Here is a 16029-nt window from a genome sequence, read left to right on the forward strand (position 1 = left end):
ACCACAGAGATGCCCCAGTTACGCCATCTTTCCAAATCCCTGACCAACAAAAACGTGGTCTAATAAAATTGTGGTGGTTTTATAGCGTTAAGTATCAGTTTAGTTTTTTTACTCAGTAATAGAAAACCAGAACAATGTAGTATAGTCATCTTATGCAGCCGGCTAAAGCAATTTCCCGGAAGACTTATCCATAGGAGTAAAAAAACAGAAAACAAACAAACAAACCAAAACCAAAAACAAACAAACAAACAAAAAATTCCCACAAAACAAAATTAAAAAATGATAATGAGAGAATATTTGCTAAATAGGCTGAATGAATCTTGGGCTCTCCTTCTGACAGATCTGCTAAGGAAATATCTTCTTTCCTGATGTGCACAACATCAATTAACAATGATTTTATAATGAATTCTGATTAATCTGTCATGTTTGTAGGAAGTGAACACGACTTTCTCAGGGGATCAGGAACTCTCTGAGGGCAAGGACCAGTCTTCCTCTCTTCCTTCCTCCTTGTCACAGTGTTGGGTACATCTGCAAGTCAAGAGAGTGAAACTCCATCAAGACAACCATGATTGCTTTGGTCTAGAGGCGTTAGAATTCATCCAGTCCTTAGAAGAGCCTTGACACCATTCAGGGAACCTCTCATCTGCTCTTGCTCTGCCCCTAATTTATCAGGGGTCTGTGATCCAGACGATTTTTCTCCCTAAAGCTTTGTTGCCTCATCTGTAACATAGGACATGAAATTAAATGATACTCAAGTCCCTTCTTTGTCTAACAGTCTGTATTCCAACCAGGAATTTTTAATCATTCATTTTTCAAACCTTGGTAACCTAGCTGCCACAGAAAACGTCTCTAGGTCATGGAAAGCAGCACATATTTCTTGGAGAATGAAGAGAACCTGTTCCTTTCTTTAGGGATTTGCATACTCAGGAGAATATAGATAAAGTAGGATGATTCCTTTCTCCTAATTCGAGTAAGTTCAGCATTTTACAGCAAAAGTTTCGCATGGAGATGGGCACAGTAGTTGCCATGGGGGTCGGGGCAGAGAAGCCGCAACTGCCGTAGCATGAAGACTCTCCCCGAAGTCCCCTTCTCGATGTTCAGAAATTACCGATATTTGTAGTACTAACTAATATTTTCTAATAGTGATAAATACGACTTATTTTTAAGTCATTCTGTGCAATGCAATAATTTTCCAGTAACCCGATGCTCCTAGTCTTGACTTTGTGGAATGCCCTCTCATCTTCGTAAATCTTGCTAGGATGCATCTTGAGTGCCATATCTTTCAGGAGTTCTCAGGTAGAATTAAGAGTCTCTACACTGTGCACAGCTCTATCTTAGCCGAGCCGTATTTCATCGAGATGATCTCTGCATCTATTCCTATTTTTGACTCGTCAGTTCCTTGAAAGCATGGATTACATCTTACTCAGCCCGGCACGGATCGCTCTATGAGGCCGTTGCTCTTACTCATGGTTGCGTCTATAAGGTTTACTCAGTGCCTGCGCGTTATAACTGATGGACCCAGCGCTTGCCCACTGTCACAGTTTATGAAGGGTGTTCTTTATGCTCCCCATTAAACAACTGAAAGTGACTTTCTTAAGATCACCTAGCCACACACAGAGGGGGCCCCACACAGAGGCTTGCTAATATTCTTCCCCACATCCTGAGAATTGGGGACTTCTCCCTGGTGGAAGGGAGACAGCTCGAGCCCTGTCCTCCCCATGGATACGTAGCCTTTGTTTTCAGTGTCTGGGAAATGCCCCAGGATTCCCTGCTGCGTTACCCCGGGAGACTGTTGCTCAATCCCAGCAGCTGTTCTGGAGGAAAAGAAAAAGCAGACATTCTGAATGTATCATACATACAATGCAATGTCGAATTGAAGATCGCTAATGAGCGAGAACTCTTATTGTGCAGTCTACTTCCAGCGAGGTCCAGCTCTTAATTTTCAGTGGGCGTAGCAGGAAGTGCTAGTATGTAAAATAAATAAATAAATAAAATATATATATTACTAATACTGTTGCCATATAAAACAATATTTGGCCAAGATGGTTAAGATATGATTCAGTCCTTGTTCATCAAGTTGCTAAATATTATCCAGTGAGTGGAGTCAACCATATGGCATAACTGAGTTTCCTCGGGAGGCTGGGTCAAATATTGTGTTGGATATAGAATTTGGACTTGGGCAGGTCTCCGGTGGATCGAGCCTGGATCAAGCTGCAGACTGCTAATTCCATGAAGATGAGAGACTAAAGACATGCAGAGACTAAAATGCACATGCAAATGGAAAAAGCACAGCCCGGCACGGATCGCTCTATGAGGCCGTTGCTCTCAGACGCTGATGAGGAGTGGGCAGAGCCACACATCTAGACACAGATGCAATCTTGAAAGAAAAATGTGTGTGGGCAAGCACAGTACCAGCTGGGAAAGTCTAAATGACTGAAACCTATGACTCAGAAATCTTAAATTGCCTTAAAATTAATGAAGCTCTGCGGGGAGGACTCCGTTCATTCATGCCCTTAGCTTGCAAGCTTAAAAGCTTGCAGAAGGGGCCATTGTCCGAAGTCTGGAAGGTCAGACCCCAAGGAGAAAACCAGCCTTCCACGGACAGGTGGTCTGGGATCCAGGTCCGGAAACGCTGGCTGCAGGGGCAGCTGAGCTGGGGCTCATTCTTCCCACAGGCTGAGGGACCTCGGGCAAGTGATACTCTCTCAGGGGACCTGATTTTTGCACCTGTAAAATGAAAAGGAGAGATCAGAAGATTTCTAAATGTCCATCAGCTTTGATACTCTGATTAGCCAGGGTCCCAGTAAGGAATAGAATTTGATCCAGATGGTTCACAGGAAGGGAATTTTTAGGACAGGGACCCCTTGTAGATGTGTGTGCCAGGCCAACAAAGAAGGCAGAGTGAGTTAGGTGCCCCGAGACTAGGGAAGGACCACTAGAGAGTAAGCAGGAGGCAGTCCGTCCCACGGCCAAAGGACGAAAGGAAAACAGGGTTCCTGGAGCCAGATGAAACTGGAACTCTGGAGGACACCCACCCGGAACTTGGGAGGGGGTGCAGGTGGGAGCTCCAGTCCAGAGGGTCACACAGCCCCTCCCAGACACACAATACTGACTCCAGGAGGGAGCAGAGAAGAACTCACCAGAATCGTGTCTTATCCTCTTCCTGGTCCAGTTTGCCACCAGTGCCTCTCGCGTCTCAGACCCGATGATACCAGGCAGCGGAGCTCATGTTAAACAGGCCACAGGATCTGGCCTCCTGTGGCACAGAGAACTGAAAAGAAGGGTGGAGAATACATCCGGACAGGGTGAAAACAAAAATACCAGCACCTATTTTCTGACTTTACGCGTGTCATTCTGCTTCTACCGGAGGCAAAAAAGGCAGAACGCATTTCTTCTTCCTGGAGCGACTGAAGGACAATTCTCAAGTGACAGAGTTCTGGAGGGCGGGGACCAGGTTTGGCTTCCTTTCTTCACCCAAGGGGAATCTATCACATTGTTTGGCACATGGCGGGCAATCAGGAAATATGTGTTGAATCAAAGGCAGATCAGCAGTCCGCATTTATCAACAGCTACGAGTGCACAGAGCACGATGCCGGTGGGTGCTCTGTTAATATCTGTTGAATGAATAATGAATGTGTAGGTTCAAAACAAATTACGTAATCTTTCGGATGAAAGGTTCTGCAAACCTCAGGCAAACCCCTGGTATTTTTGTTCTCAGAGTTGTTTCGACAATGATTTATGGTTGTCATTGCACAATCCGTGTAAATTTCCTGGGCTGTGAAAATGGGCGCCACAGCGTGAGGCTCAGTGATGTCATCAATTAATAAGCAAGAGTGGGCTTAAAGGAGACATCTCCTGCCTACTGTCAGGGCTGAGCTTTTTGAGCAGGAGTGCTTATAGGAGAGGGATGCCTGGTGCATTCAAACCCATATGACATCCCCTCCAGATATGTAGATGTTCTAACGGAGGGATGGTCTTCAGAGTCGGACAAGCCGAAGACGGACACCGGGCTATGCCATCTCTGGGCTTTCTGACTTGAGACGAGTAGTTGACCCAGTGAGCCACAGTGTACATCAAATTTCTGTCGAATGAGGTGCGTTTACCCACGCAGGGACATGATGTGTGACAGGCACCTAGGAAGGAACCCGCAGAAAATAGACGTTCACCCTCTCTCAGTTCCAGTTTTCGAGCATCAGCAATTTCCTTGGAGTCGATGTGAGGTATCGACCAAGAAAGAGAAAATGTGTTTTCTGCATCGCTATGAATAAGATCTTTATTTATTTTTCTTTTAAAGATTTTATTTATTTATTTGACACAGAGAGAGATCACAAGTAGGCAGAGAGGCAGGTAGAGAGAGAGAGAGAGAAAGGGGAAAGCAGGCTCCCCGCTAGGCAGAGAGCCCGATGTGGGGCTCCATCCCAGGACCCTGCGATCATGACCTGAGCTGAAGGCAGAGGCTTAACCCTCTGAGCCACCCAGGTGCCTCCTGAATATGATATTTAAAAGAGAAAGGAAGAAGCATGAAGAGATAGTAAAAGTTACAGACTTATTATTACTTCTTCGTGTTTAGGGACTGATGTTCACATGCATCCCTTAGCATATAGAACATCAACAGAGCTATGGGCAATTCTCGTTAGTGTTTGTTTAACTCATGCGCAGACACAATTGTCTGCAGAGCCCACAACCTTTCCCGGACCCGTCCTCTATCGTTCTCTCGCTGGTGGTTGACACTCCAGATGCCTTTTCCCCCAGCCTTCCTTGCGACGGAGCCAGGCCATACGGTATATTCTTGACCAGTGGAACTGAGGAAAGCATTCTTGAGAACACTTCCCGAAAGATTTTCCTCCCACTCTGGTAAAAAGAGTGCTTCACTTGTGAAGTGCTTCACAAGCCCTTCTCTTGTCTTGAAATTAATGTGTAAGGATGTGATGCTTGAGGCTTTACCAGCATCTCGTGACCACAAAAAGAAAGCCAAGACGGGACCGTGGGGCTTAGAATAAAAAATGGACTTTGGGTCTTCCTCCGCAGTTCCTGGCACACAGCTCCTAAAACCCTTGTAACTTCCTATACAAGAGCCAAAGGGGCACCTCTTTTAGAATATTTTGTTTTGTCATCCCGTTCCTGAAATAGCTACCACAGCAATAAAGGTGAAATGGGTGACTTTGGTTGTTTGTAACAAGCCCCTTTCAATTACAGCTGAGTTTATGTTGATGAGGTGATTTTTGGAAACTCCCCAGGATATGTGGGGAGGGAGGCAGTTGCCAGGGAAACCGGCCAGGATTAGAGGGTTGACACTTTCAGCTCCACCCCCAACCTCCGGGGAGGGGAGAGGGGCTGGAGACTGAGTTCACCTCTAATAGCCATGTTTTAATCACTTATACCTATGTGATCATAAAGACCCAGAAAGGTGGATGCAGAGAATTCCAGGTTGGGGAACCATCTGTGGACTGGAGCAGGGTGTACCCCAGACTCCATCAGGACAGAAACTCCTGTGCTCAGGACCCTTGTAGACCTTACCCTATGTTTCTTTTCATCTGGCTAGTCAGTGATATCCTTTAATACACTTTGTAATAAATGGGTAATCTAGTTACTAAACTGGTTTCCTGAGTTCTGTGAGTCACTCCAGCAAATTAAATTGAACCCTGGGAGGGGGTTGTAAGAACCTCTGATTTATAGCCTAATCTGTCAGAAGCACAGGTGACTACCAGCTTTGGGGTTGGGGTGTGTGTGTTGGGCAATCTTGGGGGACAGAGCCTTGAACCCGTGGAATCCAACGACACCATCTCCGGGTCAGAATTGAGTTCAGTGGTAGGGACATTCAGTTAGCGTCACAGTATTGCCTGATGCATGGAAAATCTACATTTCTAGTGTCACAATGGAGTTGGGCTGGGGTAGAGTCCTGGGAGCAAAGGAAACATACCCCAGGGGTGTTGTTTTTTCCTCTGCAGAAGAACCAGAGAGAAGCTGGTCTACGCCTTGCTTCATTCCTGCGTTCTGTTCCGAGCTGCCTAAAGCACTCTGACAGAGAAGTTCTCTTTTCAGATCTGTTTTGGAGGAATAATTGAGTTCCTGTGCTTCTGCTTCTCTTCTCCAGTGGCGAATTAAAAGCCTAAAGGTTAGACATCACACGTTAGGTGTTTTTGATCCTTCTATCCACTTACTACTGATCCATTCAATGAACCAATCATTGTTTGTTCAACCAACTCGGTATGTATTCAAGACATACCGACTTCAATCTGGGGGTTGACTTCTGCGGGTCTTCTCTCTGCTCTAGCGTTACCACTCAGAGGAAGTCTTCCTGAGATGCCCATACCCCCCAAAGGCCCTTCCTTGGTGCATCGTTAGCAGTCAGCCGTGACACCCTTTTTGGCATTTGTCGTATTATAGTGACATGATTTGTTTGTACATCTTTCAGACTGGAATATACTTCTCCTAAATGTAGGAACAACCCTGGCCCACTCCCTCCCTTTCTTCTTTCCTTCCTTCTTGGTTTCTTTCCTTTTCTCCTCCTCCTCTGTTTCTTCTACTCTGTGCTCAGAGTATTGCAAAGTTCTTGGCCATCAATGAGTATTTTGTTCAAAACTCTTTGTAGACCAGAATTGAACTGGATACCATGAGAAACACAGAAGAATAACACAGTTGGTAATTAAGGGCAGAGACGGTGCTTTTTAACTTTGTAATCCTATCGCATGACCCAGAAAAAGTGCTTAGCACATGTTTGCTGAATAAAAAAATTGGACTCAAGGAGAACTGACGTGACAAAACTGATATAAGAACTATTTTGGATATGAGTTAATGTTACCTCATGTAGCATTAGGTAATAGTGATGTTTCATAAATATGCATTAAATAGATAATGTATGCCTTTAATGCATCCAGAATTTAAAATTAAAAATTTCATGTGTTGTGAATTATCACTCTAACCTGATAGGTCATATTTTTGCCTCATTTTGTGCACAGTTTATTCTTTCTCTGATGATTTAAATTATTAATTTCATTCATATGTTAAGTACACATAGGTAAAATGGATCAGTTTCTGGAATCCTTATTTTTTTAGCTTGCACCTTACAACAATGCCACACTGTTTCCATCTGGATGCATCTGTGAATGCGTGTATCGCACATTTGTCTTCCTTTAATTTCCAGAATTTTTCAGTAATTCCTAGACATTTCGGGATCCAGATAAACTTTGGGCTTTGATTAAGCTCCATTAACATCTCAGAATGACTTCCTAAAGTTGAGATAGTACTAAATTTAGAGATTATGAAATGCAATGTAGCACAGTGAATAAAAGCACAGCTTTAGATTTAAATGCCCAGAATGAAAAAACTGGCTCTACAACTTTCTAACCTGTACTATTGGACAAGTCAGTGAATCTGTTTCTTCATCTGTAAAATAAAAGTAATACTACCACCTACACATACAGTGGTTAACTAGATAGAATAAGAAAATGCATATAAAATATTTATCCCAGGGTCTAGCATATAGAGAGTATTAACAGATACTAATTAGATACTTAATTTTCCAGCATTTTCCAGAAAATTCCCACACCCCCACGCATGGCTGATTTGGTGAGGGTGACACTCAAACCCAAGTGAACCAGGTCACAGGAGGGGCTGAGTCATTCAGATTTTCTATGTTTTGAGGAGACTCAAACACTTCCAAAATCTAATTAAAGAAAGGGAGCAAACACCATGGACATATATAAATTGATTTTTTAAAAAAATATTCAACATTAGCTCTGTACATACCATGTGTATGCATTTATTTTTACATTTTGACAATACAGCTTTTATTTTGATTGGTAGGTCCCTACAGTTTATCTGAAAGGCTTTTTTTTTTTTTTTTCCTGAGGCACAATTGACATAAAACATCGTATTAGTTTCCAATGTCTATGAATAGTATTGTTAATTCTGTTTGCCTTACAGCCAACTCCAAGCCAGGTTCTGTCATGCAAGTTTCTTAATCTTATATTTACATTACCTTGTAAAGACAAATAATCTGATCTTTAATGATGAACATTTAAACTGAATTTGCAGTAACATTTAAATAGCTTTACCTTGATTTTATGAATTTAAAAAAGATTAATTATTGAAATAATATGACTTTCCATTTGAAGTATTTTTTTTAATATAATAAAACTAGAATCATTGAACACTCTGCTCATAGAGACAACACATGAACCATCATAGTTTCACATTCGGTATGTGCACAGAGAAACGCAGAACAAAACAAGAGCCGGTTTAATTTGAATGGTGACTTGATCTAAATTCAAAGTCATGCTTCATACAGTGATCACAAACATACCTTCTGCCACTTTGTGTGTTAAATCATGGTGGTCGGGCACTGCCTCCTTAATTAGTGTTGAAATGGATACTGATGTTTTTTCAGTGCAGTTGGTCTTTTCGTTTCCCTGCGGTCAGTGATACCACAGCAGCTCTCCAGGGTGGAAAGTCAATGTTTGCAAGCATTATGTGACATAGCATAACTAACTTTCTTGAAAACAGAAATTTATATGGTATATTGCATTAATTATGCAATTTGGGGGTTCTTTGTGCCAACATAATTAATAGTGAAAGAAAAAAAAACCATGTCACATAAAACCATTAGAAATAGTTAACATTCTTCTTCTCCTTAAACATTCTAAAGCAGGCTTCTCAAACTATTTCCTGCACATTCCTCATCTCTATCTAGCCTGTATTTTGCCAGTTTTTACACTCCCCTCCAACTGGTGACTTAGGAGCTCTGGGAAGCCTGCCAGCTTCCTTGAGGTCCTGCCACAACTGGATGGTATACCAGCTGACCGGTAACAGCAGCTCCAGCTTCTCTCCCAGGGATACTCAGAGATGGAAAGAGTTAGCTATCCTTAGCTGCTAGAGACCAAGCACATTTTGCTTTATTTGCAAGTCACTTGCACGTTGTCACTGAAAGAGAGGTGTTAGTTACATTCTGCCTGGGAAGGTCGGTAAAAGAAAGATGTGTTGTTTTGGCCACCTCTCATATTTAATCATATGTTAACATGGGTCTCTGTTGAGTGCCCTCATTTCAACTCCAGGAGATCGATCATGCAGAAGTAGATAGAGCACGCAGAAGTTCTAAGTCAAGGTCTACCAAACCCATCTGAGCTTATTTCAGTGCAACAAATAGCAATGATTTGTTTAAAAGAAGGAAGAAAAGAAAAAAGACTAGGAAAATGTAAACTAGGTGAGACACGAAGACAGACATAAACCAAGGCTGTTCTGTATAAATGGAGATACATGGTCATCCTATGTAGAGAGGGGGAAAGTTAGTTACTGCCACAAAATTACTGCAAACAAACCACTTTTGAACTCAGTGGCCTCAAATAACAATCACTTATTCTCATGGCTCTGTGGGTCAGCTGAGGGTCTTACTTCTAATGAGCTTGCACATGCTTCTACAGTCAACGGAGATCCACTCACTGTGACTGGGCTCTGATTCATGCTTCTTTCCCCCACCCTCCCTGCCAGGCAGCTCCGCCTGCACAGAGTTTTGCTCAGGGCAATAACAGAGCCAGAGGAAGACAAGAACAACCCCGCAGCTCTTCTTCAAGCTTAAGTCACACCAGTTAACATCTCATAACCCAAAGCAAGTCGCGTGGCCAATTCCAGAGTCAAGGACTGAAGAGGAAGTTTGCTCTTGGAACTAAAGAGAAAATCTTAATATTTGTGGATAGTAACCCAGTCTCCCACCCACGGAATCCCAGGGAGCCCCAGTTAAGAGTTTTCATCTTTCATTTTGTGACTTTTCTCCTAAGCCATCTTCCCTGATATAATTTGCAATATATGTAACAATGCATCCCTCGTTTAATCATCACAATTACATATGCTAGTGTAGCATTATTTCTAATTTGCAAAGAAAAGAACTAAGGCTTCAGAGACCTAAGTCTGGCCTGTTGGATGACAGAGGCACAATTCCTCCAATCTGAGTGAGCTCACACACAGCCTTTCCTCTTAATTTTTTTTGCTAAAATGCTCTACTTAATTATTTGGCACAAAGAAATTGCTTTCCTGATGGTTGCTAGAGGTCCTGCTAGCAGTTTGGAACACACTTATTCTCATCTGAGCAGAATATAATTATTGATATAATTCTGAGCTGCTGTAATTTCATTCCACTAAAAAATCACAGCGTGAATCTGAAATATCAGGAAGACTTTGGGGCTAAAGGAAACAAAGTGCCTGGAAAAAGGCTGCCATATGTACAGGATTCAAGCGGCATCTGTGTGTGTTCATTAGAGCCCACCACTCTGTATCTGTTCAATTTGTTCACCAGGTAACTCCAACAACTCATGGGGTTGATGGTAGGATGTGCCCAAGGCCCTCTGCCTCTGGCTAATGCCTAATAAGGCGGTTTGTTATTTTATTTTGTATCCTACAAAGGAGACAGTATTTCTTCTCTCAAACCTATGGGTAAATACCTTCCCAGTATTTTTCTTCCTATTGAGAGCGGCATGTTTATTATAATACATGTCATGTCTTTCCACTCCAGGGCTCTGCCATCAATGGTGTTCACTTAGAAGTGGGCTTCAGGAGTGAGTGGGCTCGAGGACGGAAATTCGGGCAGGACTGATAACGACACAGACTGGGGATGGCCAGAGGGGTTTCTGAAGGAAGAGCAGTAAAGGAGGAGTCTCCCGAATCTACAGCCTCTTACTGGGTTACAGCACGGGAAGCCAGGAGCAGAGACTGGCAGGTCTGCCCTTGCGTGTGCTGGAGGCACAGGTGGGTGGTGGGGGCAGTGAGGTCGGGGAGAGTGGGGCAGGGCGGTGGTCGCTGAAGTTGGGACTGCCGGCTGGAAATCAAGTGGTGATCTGTGGAGATTGACTCAGAATTGGAGCCAAAAGGAGATGAAGCTGAAATGGGATGTGAATCCTGGAAGGAAAGCAGACGGGGACAGAGAGGAGGGATCTTGGCACAATCCCAAAGGCAGAATGTGGGTGACAGAAGTGACTTCTCAGGCTAGCACTGCGTGGTCTTGGGGGCCCACAGGTCCCTAAAGGACCTGGAGCAGTTGGACAGTAGACAGGCCTGGGATTATGCCCATTGTCGATCAGTCCATTAGCTTCTCTGGGGCCCCCAGCAGAGAGGTCCTCCTCAGGAGCTGCTTCAAAGCCAGTCCTCTTCCTGCGTGACCCTAATCCCCTGTCCCTCACTACTTCCCAATAGCTTCACCAGAAGGCTTGGCGATGGGCTTAGTGCTCAAAATGGATAAGGAAGGACTCCCTAGGAGCTCCAGGCTTGAATGAACCACAAGGAAAAAGGCTTTTGTTTTCAAGACGTGGCCTCTGTGGACAGATGGACGCACTGCTACCTGTCCCTTTGCATGGCTATTGGCAACATCTGTAAGTTTTGCTGACCTGTCCTTGTAGATGGCAGCATTCAGGGCTCTTATTTGGAATATGGAGAGACCAGGGGTGATGGTGTCAAATTTCGGGATGGGGTAGGGGGGTGTGGCTTGTGAAGCAAATTCCATTCTGCACCAGGACATATGAACTCAGCCTTCTTTGTCCAAGTCCAAAAACCAACACATTCGCCTAATGGCTGTATCACCCCTGCAGGACCTTGGAGAACAGTAACTCATTGAAAAATTGAGTCAGAGCTGGCAGGAGACTCGGTGAAATGACCACTAGACCCACATGATCTTTCTTTCCCTTTTACCCATATTGTTTCGCATATGAAACACTTTGTAAACTGTAGAGCACTCGTAAATATCAACTAATAAGATTTACTCATTCATTCTGCAAATATTTGCGGGGCATCCAATCTGTACCAGTTGCTGGATTAAGTGATGGCCACACAGACATGAATAGGACCGTCAGTGGTCCTAGGACTGCAGAGGGTTGGGGGACAGATCCTATAAATGCATAATCACAGTCACCAGACCAAGACGGCAAAGGGGAACTCCAAGGTCTCACCCTGCCTGGGAGGCCCATGGGGGTGGAGCGTTTGTGAGAGGGCAGGTTCAGGGAAGGAGGTTCCCGAACTAAGCATTGAAAAGTAGTCATGTTTGGCTTGTGAGGCAGAAGGAAGAGCAGGCTCGAAGTCCTGAGGCAGGAGAAAGCCTGCTGTGGACAGGGACCAGGGGAGCGGAGCAGTGAGTGGGAGAAAGGCAAGAAAACCAACAGGTGTGATGGCTCACGACAGTGATGGCTCACGACAGGAGTTGGAACGTCTTGAAATATGTGATGGAAGGACACTCTTTTTTTTTTTAAGATTAATTTATTTTAGAGAGAAAGAGCTCCTGAGGAGCCCAGGGAACGGGAGAGAGGATTTTAAGTAAGCTCCCCACAGACTGTGCAGCCCAGCTCTGGACCCAATCTCCGGACCCTGAGATCATGACCTGAGCTGAAACCGAAAGTCTGATGCTTAACCAGGGGAGACACCCAGGTGCCCCCCTGAGACACTCAACTGTTTTTACTAGGGAGAGCATTTTTTTTTTTTGGACTCTTGATTGTTTTATTATCACTGTTGTTGTTACTTCAGAAAGAACTCTCTGGCCACACTAAAGGACTTGCACTCACTTCTGATAGGTATATGAATGAACTGTGGAAATTATTATTATTTTTTAATTAAAAAAAAATGGAGGTGTGGTGACCAGAGCCCTGTGGTGGAGAGCGAAGTGAGATCTGATACGAAGAGGAGGGCAGCTCTGAAAGGCACAGAGCCTGGGAGAGAGGGGGGAGAGAGTGTTGAGGAGTTAGGCAACTTTCATGGTCAAGTTTACACAACAGTTGGGTCCAGTATGGTCTGGAGCATTGTAGTTCCATATTGACCTGTTACCTGGGTTGCAACTCACTATCCTCCAGCCACTATGGCATCCATTGAACCAAATGTGGTGGACGCTGGGTAAGGGAGCCGTGGCCTCCCCCAAAGGGGCATGTACAGAGGTGGCACCTTCACGCCACTGCTCATGAGAAGCACCTGGAGAGCTTTTTAACAACGTAAGGCCTGGGTCCTACCCCAGACTAATTAAAACAAAATCTCTCATAGGAAGGATACAAGTCCTAATTGAAGTGTAAGGTGGGAGATGGGAAGGTGCCCTGCGTCTTTGGGGAAGATGGGAGGACGCGCTGTGTGTAGCGGAAGCGGAAGCGGAAGCGGAAGCGGCCTTGGGAGACAGGATGCAAGCTGGAGGAGGCAGCGGGTGGGGGGTGTGTCTGCAGAGGGGGTCAGCCAGGGCGCTCCCCGGAGACGCGGGCTCTGGCTCTGCCTCTCCTTGCTGCTCTGTCACCTCAGGCATTTGTCTGAAGTCTGTCCTTTCAGTGTTGTCAAAGGTAAACTACCACAGACTGGGGCTTCAACAGCAGAGGTTTCTTCTCTCACAGGTCTGGTGAAGCTGTCTGGTCCCAGCCCCTTCCCCCGCTGCGGGTGGTCTGCTGGCCATCCGTGGTGGTCCTTGGCTTGTGGAAGCATCACGCGGACATCTGTCTTCATCTTCACAGAGCGCTCTCCCCGTGTCTGTGTCTGTCTCCAAATCTCCCCGTTTTATAAGGACACAGTCATACTGGATTAGGGCCCATCGTAATGACTTCATTTTAATTTGATTACCTCTGAAAAGACCTTCTTTCCAAATAAGGTCACATGTTGAAGTTCTGGGGTTAAGACTTCAACCTCTGTATTTGGGGAGGATAAAATTTAACCCGTAACCACTGGGAATAAACATGTTACTATCACCATCCTCTTTATGATCATTTCTACCCATTTTGGAACATGCGGAGCCCGACTCGGCAGAACATGATCTTACGAACCCTCCCCCGAACACCGTGCAGTGGACGGTATTGACCTTATTTTAGCGCAAAGAGCCAAAGGAGCGGGACTGGGCTCGTGAAGAGAACCAAATGGTGGAGGCTTACCTAATGTGTGTCTGACTGTGTTATCCCACACGCTCCCATGAAGGATGGGCTGAGTCTGAGCTCGGAAAGCACTTTCAGGCCTCGGAGATCTGTATTTTTCTGTAAGGCTAGAGTGAAAGGCTTTTTTGGCATTGCCATTCTCAAGAAAATGGAGCTCTGCAGGACTCACAGGAAAGGTATGCACGTATTGAATTAGTAACAGGATCCTGAAGTACCAGCTGTCTTTCTTTATTCATAGCTTTTCAGAGCCGGAGGTACAGTGCAGTGCAGGAGGAGGAGGAGGTAAGAGGAGGACAGGAGGTTGTGTAATTCTTATAGGAAGAAAGCCAAAAAGAAAAGGAAAAATGCAAGCAGCAAACCCACACAGGCGACTTTACGGAAAAGAGATGAATGTTCCACTGTGTCCCGAAATGGTCATGGAGCACAGGGCTAGAGGAGCTGTTGCCTTTTGCAGTTTTGCTGGAGGCGAGATCTCGACTTCATAAATTATCAGCAACTCTGCTCAGCTCAGCTCAGCTGTGTTCAAGAAACATGTACCGAGAAGCTGTTTAGGCTGCTCGCTCCCGTAGACAGTCCCTGCTCTGCAGTCGCTGGGAGTGTGTGGGCGCCCCAGACCCACAAAGCCATCACCTTGGAACCAAGTGCAAAAGAAAGCAGAGGAGCAGAAAGAAAGCCGAGGGCAGGCTCTGGAGCAAGGTTGAGGATGGGGTGGAGTCAAGGAAGGCTTCTTGGAGGTGGCAACCGCTGGATCTTCAGAGTTGAGTATGGAGTTGCTAGGTAAAGTAAGAAGGCAGGAGCATGAGCAAAGGCACACACGTGTAGAAACACACACATGTTGACCAGCATGCACGGTGACCGGTATGCATGAATATTCTAATTTGGGCTAAATGTGCCCCTTCTGGTGAGGTGAATAATGCCAAGCTTCTTTTCAAGGGTTAGGAGAGCACACCTTTCCAGCTTCTTCCACTAGAATTTCCCGGGGACAGAAATATAACACAATCATGTTTTGGCTCAGTTGGCTTAGAGTTGCCAAATATATACTCAGCTTGATATGAATCAGAAAAATCAAACCACTTTAAGGAAAGGATTAATTATTAAGAGCATATCTACTAAAGCTTAGCACTTAGGAACTAGCTACAGATTGGATCTGAATAGAGCAGGGAAAAGATCCTGGACATCTTCATTGGGTTCTTGCTTCCTAACATCTCACAAAGCATTGGCTGACCCAGGTAACAGAAAGAGAAGTTCACATAACCCCTGCTAACTATTAAAATTTTTCCATTACCTCCCCTTGAGATCACCCAAAGATTAGCCAAACATTAGGGAACGCATCCTGCTGTTGCAAGTTTTATGTGCTGTGTCTTCCTGCTGGTAAAATGATGCTTAGTTTGTAAAAGTAACAAGGGGCAGAAATTCAGAAAACGAATCTGTTGTTATTATAAATATACTCCCCTCCACCATATTATGCTAACAGAGATATCAGATAAAACAGCCACATCACAGAGATACATTTTTTTTTTCTTGGAACAAAAGCCTGTTTTCTTTGTAATGTTAATCCTAATGTGGCTTTTAGAAGAAAATTAAATATTGATGAACCTTTTAGAAAATCTGTGGAATATAATGTGTCTTACTTCATTATAAAAACTTTTAAAGAAACTGATGATTATTCTTTCAAAATTGCCTTTCTGACCATAAACACTTCAATGTCTACTGAAATGAATTTTTTTATTATAAAATTATAGATCCGTAAGGGAACTCGTCTTTAAGGTGGGGGCTTCAAAATTTAAATCTTGTATATTTTTTTTCATTAAAAAAAAATACGGAATGCCTCATAAATTTACGTGTCGTCCTTGTATGGGGGTCTGTGCTCATCTTCCCTGAGAAGATTCCCTGAATCGTTCCAACTTCAGTGTATGTGCCTCTGCACCAAGGATTTGTCTTTTATTGTTTTTAAGGCAGCACATTTTTGAGGACATGGCTTTCCATCCGTTGCAAGTATGCTTGTGTGTCATTCAAGAAAAGCAGAAGCCACTTCAAGCCTTCAAAGCAGGAGGGATTTAATCCAGGGAATTAAGCACACTGGTGAGGAAAGATAGGCAAAGCCAACTAGAATAAATTACAAGTACAACAAAGCAACCCAGAGATTAACAAAAGGAGGAAA

The 16029-nt window shown here is 44.3% G+C and overlaps 1 pseudogene; it reads right to left on the minus strand.

Annotated features, from left to right (window-relative positions):
- Positions 1–15681: 15681 nt before the first annotated feature.
- Positions 15682–15795, minus strand: LOC131808720 (U6 spliceosomal RNA; annotated as a pseudogene).
- Between the last annotated feature and the right edge of the window lie 234 nt (positions 15796–16029).

Source organism: Mustela lutreola, chromosome 9, assembly GCF_030435805.1.
Source record: "Mustela lutreola isolate mMusLut2 chromosome 9, mMusLut2.pri, whole genome shotgun sequence".
NCBI classification, from domain to species: Eukaryota; Metazoa; Chordata; class Mammalia; order Carnivora; family Mustelidae; genus Mustela; species Mustela lutreola.